We start from the raw sequence: 10,292 nt of genomic DNA, 5'->3' as shown, positions 1-10,292 counted from the left end.
CAGTGTTGTGATTGGAGAGACTCTGGTGGGTTCAGTATTGTGATTGGAGAGACTCTGATGGGTTCAGTGTTGTGATTGGAGAGACTCTGGTGGGTTCAGTGTTGTGATTGGAGAGACTCGGGTGGGTTCAGTGTTGTGATTGGAGAGACTCTGGTGGGTTCAGCGTTGTGATTGGAGAGACTCTGGTGGGTTCAGTGTTGTGATTGGAGAGTCTCTGGTGGGTTCAGCGTTGTGATTGGAGAGACTCTGGTGGGTTCAGTGTTGTGATTGGAGAGACTCTGATGGGTTCAGTGTTGTGATTGGAGAGACTCTGGTGGGTTCAGTGTTGTGATTGGAGACACTGGTGGGTTCAGCGTTGTGATTGGAGAGACTCTGGTAGGTTCAGTGTTGTGATTGGAGAGACTCTGGTGGGTTCAGCGTTGTGATTGGAGAGACTCTGATGGGTTCAGTGTTGTGATTGGAGAGACTCTGGTGGGTTCAGTGTTGTGATTGGAGAGACTCTGATGGGTTCAGTGTTGTGATTGGAGAGACTCTGATGGGTTCAGTGTTGTGATTGGAGAGACTCTGGTAGGTTCAGTGTTGTGATTGGAGAGACTCTGGTGGGTTCAGTGTTGTGATTGGAGAGACTCTGGTAGGTTCAGTGTTGTGATTGGAGAGACTCTAGTGGGTTCAGTGTTGTGATTGGAGAGACTCTGGTGGGTTCAGTGTTGTGATTGGAGAGACTCTGATGGGTTCAGTGTTGTGATTGGAGAGACTCTGGTGGGTTCAGTGTTGTGATTGGCGAGACTCTGATGGGTTCAGCGTTGTGATTGGAGAGACTCTGATGGGTTCAGTGTTGTGATTGGAGAGACACTGGTGGGTTCAGTGTTGTGATTGGAGAGACTCTGGTGGGTTCAGTGTTGTGATTGGAGAGACTCTGGTGGGTTCAGTGTTGTGATTGGAGAGACTCTGGTGGGTTCAGTGTTGTGATTGGAGAGACTCTGGTGGGTTCAGTGTTGTGATCGGAGAGACTCTAATGGGTTCAGTGTTGTGATTGGAGAGACTCTGGAGGGGTTCAGTGTTGTGATTGGAGAGACTCTGATGGGTTCAGTGTTGTGATTGGAGAGACTCTGGTGGGTTCAGTGTTGTGATTGGAGAGACTCTGATGGGTTCAGTGTTGTGATTGGAGAGTCTCTGGTGGGTTCAGTGTTGTGATTGGAGAGACTCTGATGGGTTCAGTGTTGTGATTGGAGAGACTCTGGTGTGTTCAGCGTTGTGATTGGAGAGACTCTGGTGGGTTCAGTGTTGTGATTGGAGAGACTCTGGTGGGTTCAGTGTTGTGATTGCAGAGACTCGGGTGGGTTCAGTGTTGTGATTGCAGAGACTCGGGTGGGTTCAGTGTTGTGATTGGAGAGACTCTGGTGGGTTCAGCGTTGTGATTGGAGAGACTCTGGTGGGTTCAGTGTTGTGATTGCAGAGACTCGGGTGGGTTCAGTGTTGTGATTGGAGAGACTCTGGTGGGTTCAGTGTTGTGATCGGAGAGACTCTAATGGGTTCAGTGTTGTGATTGGAGAGACTCTGGTGGGTTCAGTGTTGTGATTGGAGAGACTCTGATGGGTTCAGTGTTGTGATTGGAGAGACTCTGGTGGGTTCAGTGTTGTGATTGGAGAGACTCTGATGGGTTCAGTGTTGTGATTGGAGAGACTCTGATGGGTTCAGCGTTGTGATTGGAGAGACTCTGGTGGGTTCAGTGTTGTGATTGGAGAGACTCTGATGGGTTCAGTGTTGTGATTGGAGAGTCTCTGGTGGGTTCAGTGTTGTGATTGGAGAGACTCTGATGGGTTCAGTGTTGTGATTGGAGAGACTCTGGTGTGTTCAGCGTTGTGATTGGAGAGACTCTGGTGGGTTCAGTGTTGTGATTGGAGAGACTCTGATGGGTTCAGTGTTGTGATTGGAGAGACTCTGGTGGGTTCAGTGTTGTGATTGGAGAGACTCGGGTGGGTTCAGTGTTGTGATTGGAGAGACTCTGGTGGGTTCAGCGTTGTGATTGGAGAGACTCTGGTGGGTTCAGTGTTGTGATTGGAGAGTCTGGTGGGTTCAGCGTTGTGATTGGAGAGACTCTGGTGGGTTCAGTGTTGTGATTGGAGAGACTCTGATGGGTTCAGTGTTGTGATTGGAGAGACTCTGGTGGGTTCAGTGTTGTGATTGGAGAGACTCTGGTGTGTTCAGCGTTGTGATTGGAGAGACTCTGGTGTGTTCAGCGTTGTGATTGGAGAGACTCTGGTGTGTTCAGCGTTGTGATTGGAGAGACTCTAATGGGTTCAGTGTTGTGATTGGAGAGACTCTGGTGGGTTCAGTGTTGTGATTGGAGAGACTCTGGTGTGTTCAGAATTGTGATTGGAGAGACTCTGGTGGGTTCAGTGTTGTGATTGGAGAGACTCTGATGGGTTCAGTGTTGTGATTAGAGAGACTCTGGTGGGTTCAGTGTTGTGATTGGAGAGACTCTGATGGGTTCAGTGTTGTGATTGGAGAGACTCTGATGGGTTCAGTGTTGTGATTAGAGAGACTCTGGTGGGTTCAGTGTTGTGATTGGAGAGACTCTGATGGGTTCAGTGTTGTGATTGGAGAGACTCTGGTGTGTTCAGTGTTGTGATTGGAGAGACTCGGGTGGGTTCAGTGTTGTGATTGGAGAGATTCTGGTGGGTTCAGCGTTGTGATTGGAGAGACTCTGGTGGGTTCAGTGTTGTGATTGAAGAGACTCTGGTGGGTTCAACGTTGTGATTGGAGAGATTCTGGTAGGTTCAGTGTTGTGATTGGAGAGACTCTGGTGGGTTCAGTGTTGTGATTGGAGAGACTCTGGTGGTTTCAGCGTTGTGATTGGAGAGACTCTGATGGGTTCAGTGTTGTGATTGGAGAGACTCTGATGGGTTCAGTGTTGTGATTGGAGAGACTCTGGTAGGTTCAGTGTTGTGATTGGAGAGACTCTGGTGGGTTCAGCGTTGTGATTGGAGAGACTCTGGTGGGTTCAGCGTTGTGATTGGAGAGACTCTGATGGGTTCAGTGTTGTGATTGGAGAGACTCTGATGGGTTCAGTGTTGTGATTGGCGAGACTCTGATGGGTTCAGCGTTGTGATTGGAGAGACTCTGGTGGGTTCAGTGTTGTGATTGGAGAGACTCTAGTGGGTTCAGTGTTGTGATTGGAGAGACTCTGGTGGGTTCAGTGTTGTGATTGGAGAGACTCTGGTGGGTTCAGTGTTGTGATTGGAGAGACTCTGGTGGGTTCAGTGTTGTGATTGGAGAGACTCTGGTGGGTTCAGTGTTGTGATCGGAGAGACTCTGGTGTGATCAGTGTTGTGATTGGAGAAACTCTGGTGGGTTCAGTGTTGTGATTGGAGAGAGTCTGGTGGGTTCAGTGTTGTGATTGGAGAGACTCTGGTTGGTTCAGTGTTGTGATTGGAGAGACTCTGGTTGGTTCAGTGTTGTGATTGGAGAGACTCTGGTGTGTTCAGTGTTGTGATTGGAGAGAGTCTGATTGGTTCAGTGTTGTGATTGGAGAGCCTCTGGTGTGTTCAGTGTTGTGATCGGAGAGACTCTGGTGTGTTCAGTGTTGTGATCGGAGAGACTCTGGTAGTTTCAGTGTTGTGATTGAAGAGACTCTGGTGGGTTGAGCGTTAATCTACTGATTTCAATTCAGTATCTGTTAGTGATGTGAATTTTCACTAATTCTGAAAATCAAATGTGTATAAGAGCTAACGAGTCATGTCAGGTTCAATTTGACTTTGTCTAAAACTGACAAAGACAAAAGTTTAAAATCTAGACATAATGGAGTCTTCAGATGCAGCCAACTTGCTAAGCCTTAGCTACCACGCTGGCCTGCATTCGATCTCCATCTTCCAGTTATAAAAACTAACACTATGTAACACTAATGTTAGTGTCTGAATGATGGTAACAATATATAGAACAATTTCCCCAGGACTCCTGCACATCCCTAACCCCAGTCCCTGCCTTGAGCTGCTGTTTCCTTTACTCACTCAGAGGCTGGTCTGCTGTTGTTTCAAGCTTCTTGAAAAGGAACTCTTGGAGCTCAACACTCATCTCAGTCTGGGTTGCACTGGCGCCCTCTAGATTATTTTGAAGTTATTTATAAAGACATATTAACGCTGTTTTCAAACAGTCTCAATGTCACTATTATTTTGGTGATAATAGTCTGCAGTTTCTTACCCTGAGGCTTTTCAGCAGCCTGATCCACAAATGTGGCCAGCAGGCGAACGACCTACCGCTGGGTGGCACTGTTGTTTTAGGACGTGTGGGGTTAACTTAAATGGAGACGCATTTGTACGACATTTAATGTGGAAGTTCGAACAAAAAGCCTCCAAGCCACTGAATTCAGCTTCTTCATATCACAGACAGTTAGGATGGTGACCACTGTGGAACACTTTTGAAGGTACCCTAAATTTAACAAAGTTAAAGTCCAGCGGAACTTCCCTAATTTCGCTGCAGACTAGGGTTGTCAAATAAAATACTTTAAAATCATCCCGTATTTGGACACTAAAAGCCGTGTTGTGTATTGGACTGATACGGGACGCGATGTGTTTCGTAATTTTGAGATTGGACTGTTAAAACGGGTGATTTGTTTCGGGGGGTGAAGATTATTGAGCAATAACGGTAGTTCTACAGTCAGACCGTCCAATCAGAAGATTTTAGGCCACTTCACCATGCCCCCTTCTCACTCAAGTGAACCAATCGGAGTAGGGGAGGGCAGGACTAGTTTCTGAACGAAGCACTTCTCGAAGTTCTTTGTAAGCTCTAGAAAAACAAAATCCCGGACCTTTGTGAAATTCCGCCCAGACATTTTTTTTTAAGTCTAAAAAAGAAGACATGTCCGGGTAAAAGAGGACGTCTGGTTGCTCTAGTTTCAGACAGATGCTCTCCCTCTTCCGGAGGGAGGGGCAGATACCCCACGGCTCCGAAACAGAATATGCGCTTCTCATTGGTCATCACTTTTATTTAGCAGCCAGATCAGCAGCCAGAGTTAGCTGTCTATATTTACTGCAGCAGCCAATGGAGTCATAGTTTCGCCTACAAGGGGTTGTTTTGCTGCAGCCCTGACAGGAACAGGTCAGTCCTGAGACACTGGGGTAAACAGCAGTGCCACCTAGCGGTGGGTTGTTCTCCTGCTGGCCACATTTGAGTGAGAGAGAAATGAGAGAAAAATGAGAGGGAGTGAAAGAGAGAAAGAGTGAGTGAGAGAGAGAGAGGGGGGGAGAGGGGGGGGTGAGAGAGGGAGTGAATCGCCCATCAATAGATGATGCCATATATATCGCCCAAACCGATCACCGGATGATGCCATATATATCGCCCAAACCGATCAACAGATGATGCCATATATATCGCCCAAACCGATCACCAGATGATGCCATATATATCGCCCAAACCGATCAACAGATGATGCCATATATATCGCCCAAACCGATCAACAGATGATGCAATATATATCGCCCAAACCGATCAACAGATGATGCCATATATATCGCCCAAACCGATCAACAGATGATGCCATATATATCGCCCAAACCGATCAACAGATGATGCCATATATATCGCTCAAACCGATCAACAGATGATGCCATATATATCGCCCAAACCGTTCAACAGATGATGCCATATATATCGCCCAAACCAATCACCAGATGATGCCATATATATCGCCCAAACCGATCAATAGATGATGCCATATATATCGCCCAAACCGATCAACAGATGATGCCATATATATCGCCCAAACCGATCAATAGATGATGCCATATATATCGCCCAAACCGATCAACAGATGATGCCATATATATCGCCCAAACCGATCAACAGATGATGCCATATATATCGCCCAAACCGTTCAACAGATGATGCCATATATATCGCCCAAACCGATCAACAGATGATGCCATATATATTGCCCAAACCAATCAACAGATGATGCCATATATATAGCCCAAACCGATCAACAGATGATGCCATATATATTGCCAAAACCGATCAACAGATGATGCAATATTAGGAGCACTTCACGTGAGCTTGACTCATCTGGAGCAAAAAACTCATATGTACGGATGCTCTTCATTGACTTCAGCTCCGCATTTAATACAGTCATCGCCCAGCACTTGATAAAGAAGCTCACAAAGAAGCATCAACACACTGCAATGCAACTGGATATTGCACTTTCTCTCTGATAGACCCCACACAGTAAGAGTGGGAAAGAATACCTCTCAAACCATCAGCACGAACACTGGGGTTCCTCAGGGCCGTGTTTTGAGTCCCCTGCTGTTTACACTGATGACTCACGACTGTTGTGCAAAGTACAGTTTTGTACCTCATTAACAACAACGATGAAGTGAACTGACTGGTGGACTGGTGTGACCTGATACTGAATGTCAACAAAACAAAAGAAATCACAGTTGACTTCAGGAGAAAACACACGGTTCACACTCCACTCATAATCCACGGCAGTATCGTGGAATCTGTTAAAAGCACTAAGTTTCTGGGGGTTCATATTACAGACAACCTCAGTTGGACAAAACACACTACCTCTCTCATCAAGAAAGCAAAGAAGTGCCTCCAGTTCCTGCGAAGGCTGCGGAGGGCACATCTCTCCCCTCCTGTCCTCACCACCTTCTACAAGGGCACCATTGAGAGCATCCTGACTTGCAGCCTCCCTGTCTGGTATGGTAACAGTACAGCTGCAGACCAAGAAGTCTCTCCAGATAGTGGTGAGAACAGCAGAGAGAATCATCAGTACCCCACTCCCATTCATACACCAGCTGCACCAGTCACACTGTCTCACCAGAGCCACAAGGATAGTCAAGGATCCTACCCAACCTGCACATGGACTATTCAAGCTTCTGCCCTCTGGGAAGCGTTACCGCAGCATCCAGTGTAAGACTGCCAGACTCTGCAAGAGCTTCATCCCTCAGGCCATCAAACTTTTGAACTGTAAAAGTTCACACAATACATACTGCCAATTAAATAATAAAAAAAAAAAAAAAACTCATCACCCTTATCTTGATATAAACCCATGTTAACTATGTATACTACAATAATGCAGACGTGCAATATCTGATGTGCAATATATTCATATTTTGTACAGCACAACTTGTACATTCCCTGTGTAAAGCAGTGGGGTTTTCAGCAGAGGAAAGAAATGTGGCCCTGTGTAACACACAGGGAGAACAACATCACATTAAGGGTCTCATTAATTGCTCAGTTGAATGCAGTGCTATCATTCTGTTTGCAAGGAAAGATAACAAAGATAAGAGGTTTTTGTGAGTTTAAGAATATATGTAAATAAAACCCTGTGAACCACGCAGCGATGCAAATAAGATGAGTTCTGAGTGACCGCAGCATTTGCCAGTGACTTGGCTTGACCAGTCTGGTTAGGTCGTCTAATTTATTCAGGTTTATTTAGTCACACAGCTATATCACATGCAAATAATGAGCACAAGCAACCATCCTTAATACTCAGGGCTTCATTACATTTGATTTATACAAAATGAAAAAACACTTTTCATTATTTTTTAAGCCTTAAGGAAAATGCTATTAAGTAGAAGGTATTATTTTTTAAGGAAATAAGTTAGAAATACAATAATCCACTTATTTCCAGGAAAAAGAAAGTGCAGTTGAGTTTGAGTGTGGTGTGTTCTCCCTGTGTCTGCGTGGGTTTCCTCCAGGTGACTGTCTGTGAGGAGTGTGGTGTGTTCTCCCTGTGTCTGCGTGGGTTTCCTCCAGGTGACTGTCTGTGAGGAGTGTGGTGTGTTCTTTCTGTGTCTGCATGGGTTTCCTCCGGGTGACTGTCTGTGAGGAGTGTGGTGTGTTTTCCCTGTATCTGCGTGGGTTTCCTCCGGGTGACAGTCTGTGAGGAGTGTGGTGTGTTCTGTGTCTGCGTGGGTTTCCTCCGTGTGACTGTCTGTGAGGAGTGTGGTGTGTTCTCTCTGTGTCTGCGTGGGTTTCCTCCAGGTGACTCTGTGAGGAGTGTGGTGTGTTCTCTCTGTGTCTGCGTGGGTTTCCTCCGGGTGACTGTCTGTGAGGAGTGTGGTGTGTTCTCTCTGTGTCTGCATGGGTTTCCTCCGGGTGACTGTCTGTGAGGAGTGTGGTGTGTTTTCCCTGTATCTGCGTGGGTTTCCTCCGGGTGACAGTCTGTGAGGAGTGTGGTGTGTTCTGTGTCTGCGTGGGTTTCCTCCGTGTGACTGTCTGTGAGGAGTGTGGTGTGTTCTCTCTGTGTCTGCGTGGGTTTCCTCCAGGTGACTGTCTGTGAGGAGTGTGGTGTGTTCTCTCTGTGTCTGCGTAGGTTTCCTCCGTGTGACTGTCTGTGAGGAGTGTGGTGTGTTTTCTCTGTGTCTGCGTGGGTTTCCTCCGGGTGACTGTCTGTAAGGAGTGTGGTGTGTTCTGTGTCTGCGTGGGTTTCCTCCGTGTGACTGTCTGTGAGGAGTGTGGTGTGTTCTCCCTGTGTCTGTGTGGGTTTCCTCCGGGTGACTGTCTGTGAGGAGTGTGGTGTGTTCTCCCTGTGTCTGCGTGGGTTTCCTCCGGGTGACTGTCTGTGAGGAGTGTGGTGTGTTCTCTCTGTGTCTCCGTGGGTTTCCTCTGTGTGACTGTCTGTGAGGAGTGTGATGTGTTCTCTCTGTGTCTGCGTGGGTTTCCTCCGGGTGACTGTCTGGGGGGAGTGTGGTGTGTTTTCCCTGTGTCTGCGTGGGTTTCTTCCGGGTGACTGTCTGTGAGGAGTGTGGTGTGTTCTGTGTCTGCGTGGGTTTCCTCCGTGTGACTGTCTGTGAGGAGTGTGGTGTGTTCTCTCTGTGTCTGCGTGGGTTTCCTCCGGGTGACAGTCTGTGAGGAGTGTGGTGTGTTCTCTCTGGGTCTGCGTGGGTTTCCTCCGGGTGACTGTCTGTGAGGAGTGTGGTGTGTTCTCTCTGTGTCTCCGTGGGTTTCCTCCGTGTGACTGTCTGTGAGGAGTGTGGTGTGTTCTCTCTGTGTCTGCGTGGGTTTCCTCCGGGTGACTGTCTGTGAGGAGTGTGTTGTGTTCTCTCTGGGTCTGCGTGGGTTTCCTCCAGGTGACTGTCTGTGAGGAGTGTGGTGTGTTCTCCCTGTGTCTGTGTGGGTTTCCTCCGGGTGACTGTCTGTGAAGAGTGTGGTGTGTTCTTCCTGTGTCTGCGTGGGTTTCCTCCGGGTGACTGTCTGTGAAGAGTGTGGTGTGTTCTCCCTGTGTCTGCATGGGTTTCCTCCGGGTGACTGTCTGTGAGGAGTGTGGTGTGTTCTCTTTTTTTCTTAAAATAATCTTAATTTTCAGCTTTTCGGAGGATTCACTGTACAGTCTATGTGCCTCTTTAGTTGTGCACAAGACAATAAAACTCCTGAGTCTTGATATAATTTAATGGGCGAGAACAGAAACAGTGTCTTTTTTTAGTGGTCAACTCCCATTTCTATTTCCATCAATAGAATTTAGCCAATCAGGGAACAAACCTACCGCAGCCATAAGGAACATGTTGTGAATGAAGTATTGGTGCCACCTGCCGGACAGAATTAGTAACACACCTACATTTTCCCTGTCCACAGGTGTAAGTGTGGGAGTGATTGGGTGAGTGTGTGAGTGACTGGATGAGTGTGTGAAACTGTCCACAGGTGTGTGTGTGTGTGTGTGTGTGAGAGAGAAACTGTCCACAGGTGTGTGTGAGTGACTGGGTGAGTGTGTGAAACTGTCCATAGGTGTGTGTGTGTGTGTGTGTGAGTGACTGGGTGAGTGTGTGAAACTGTCCACAGGTGTGTGTGTGTGTGTGTGTGAGTGACTGGGTGAGTGTGTGAAACTGTCCACAGGTGTGAGTTTGAGAGTGACTGTGTGAGTGTGTGAAACTGTCCACAGGTGTGAGTGTGTGAGTGACTGTGTGAGTGTGTGAAACTGTCCACAGGTGTGTGTGTGTGTGAGTGACTGGGTGAGTGTGTGAAACTGTCCACAGGTGTGAGTGTGTGAGTGACTGTGTGAGTGTGTGAGTGACTGTGTGAGTGTGTGAAACTGTCCACAGGTGTGTGTGTGTGTGAGTGACTGGGTGAGTGTGTGAAACTGTCCACGGGTGTGTTTGTGGGAGTGACTGGGTGAGTGTGTGAAACTGTCCACAGGTGTGAGTGTGTGAGTGACTGGGTGAGTGTGTGAAACCGTCCACAGGTGTGAGTGTGTGAGTGACTGTGTGAGTGTGTGAAACTGTCCACAGGTGTGTGTGTGTGAGTGACTGGGTGAGTGTGTGAAACCGTCCACAGGTGTGAGTGACTGTGTGAGT

This window comes from Hoplias malabaricus, chromosome 6, assembly GCF_029633855.1.
Source record: "Hoplias malabaricus isolate fHopMal1 chromosome 6, fHopMal1.hap1, whole genome shotgun sequence".
NCBI classification, from domain to species: Eukaryota; Metazoa; Chordata; class Actinopteri; order Characiformes; family Erythrinidae; genus Hoplias; species Hoplias malabaricus.
This window is presented reverse-complemented; position numbering follows the sequence as displayed.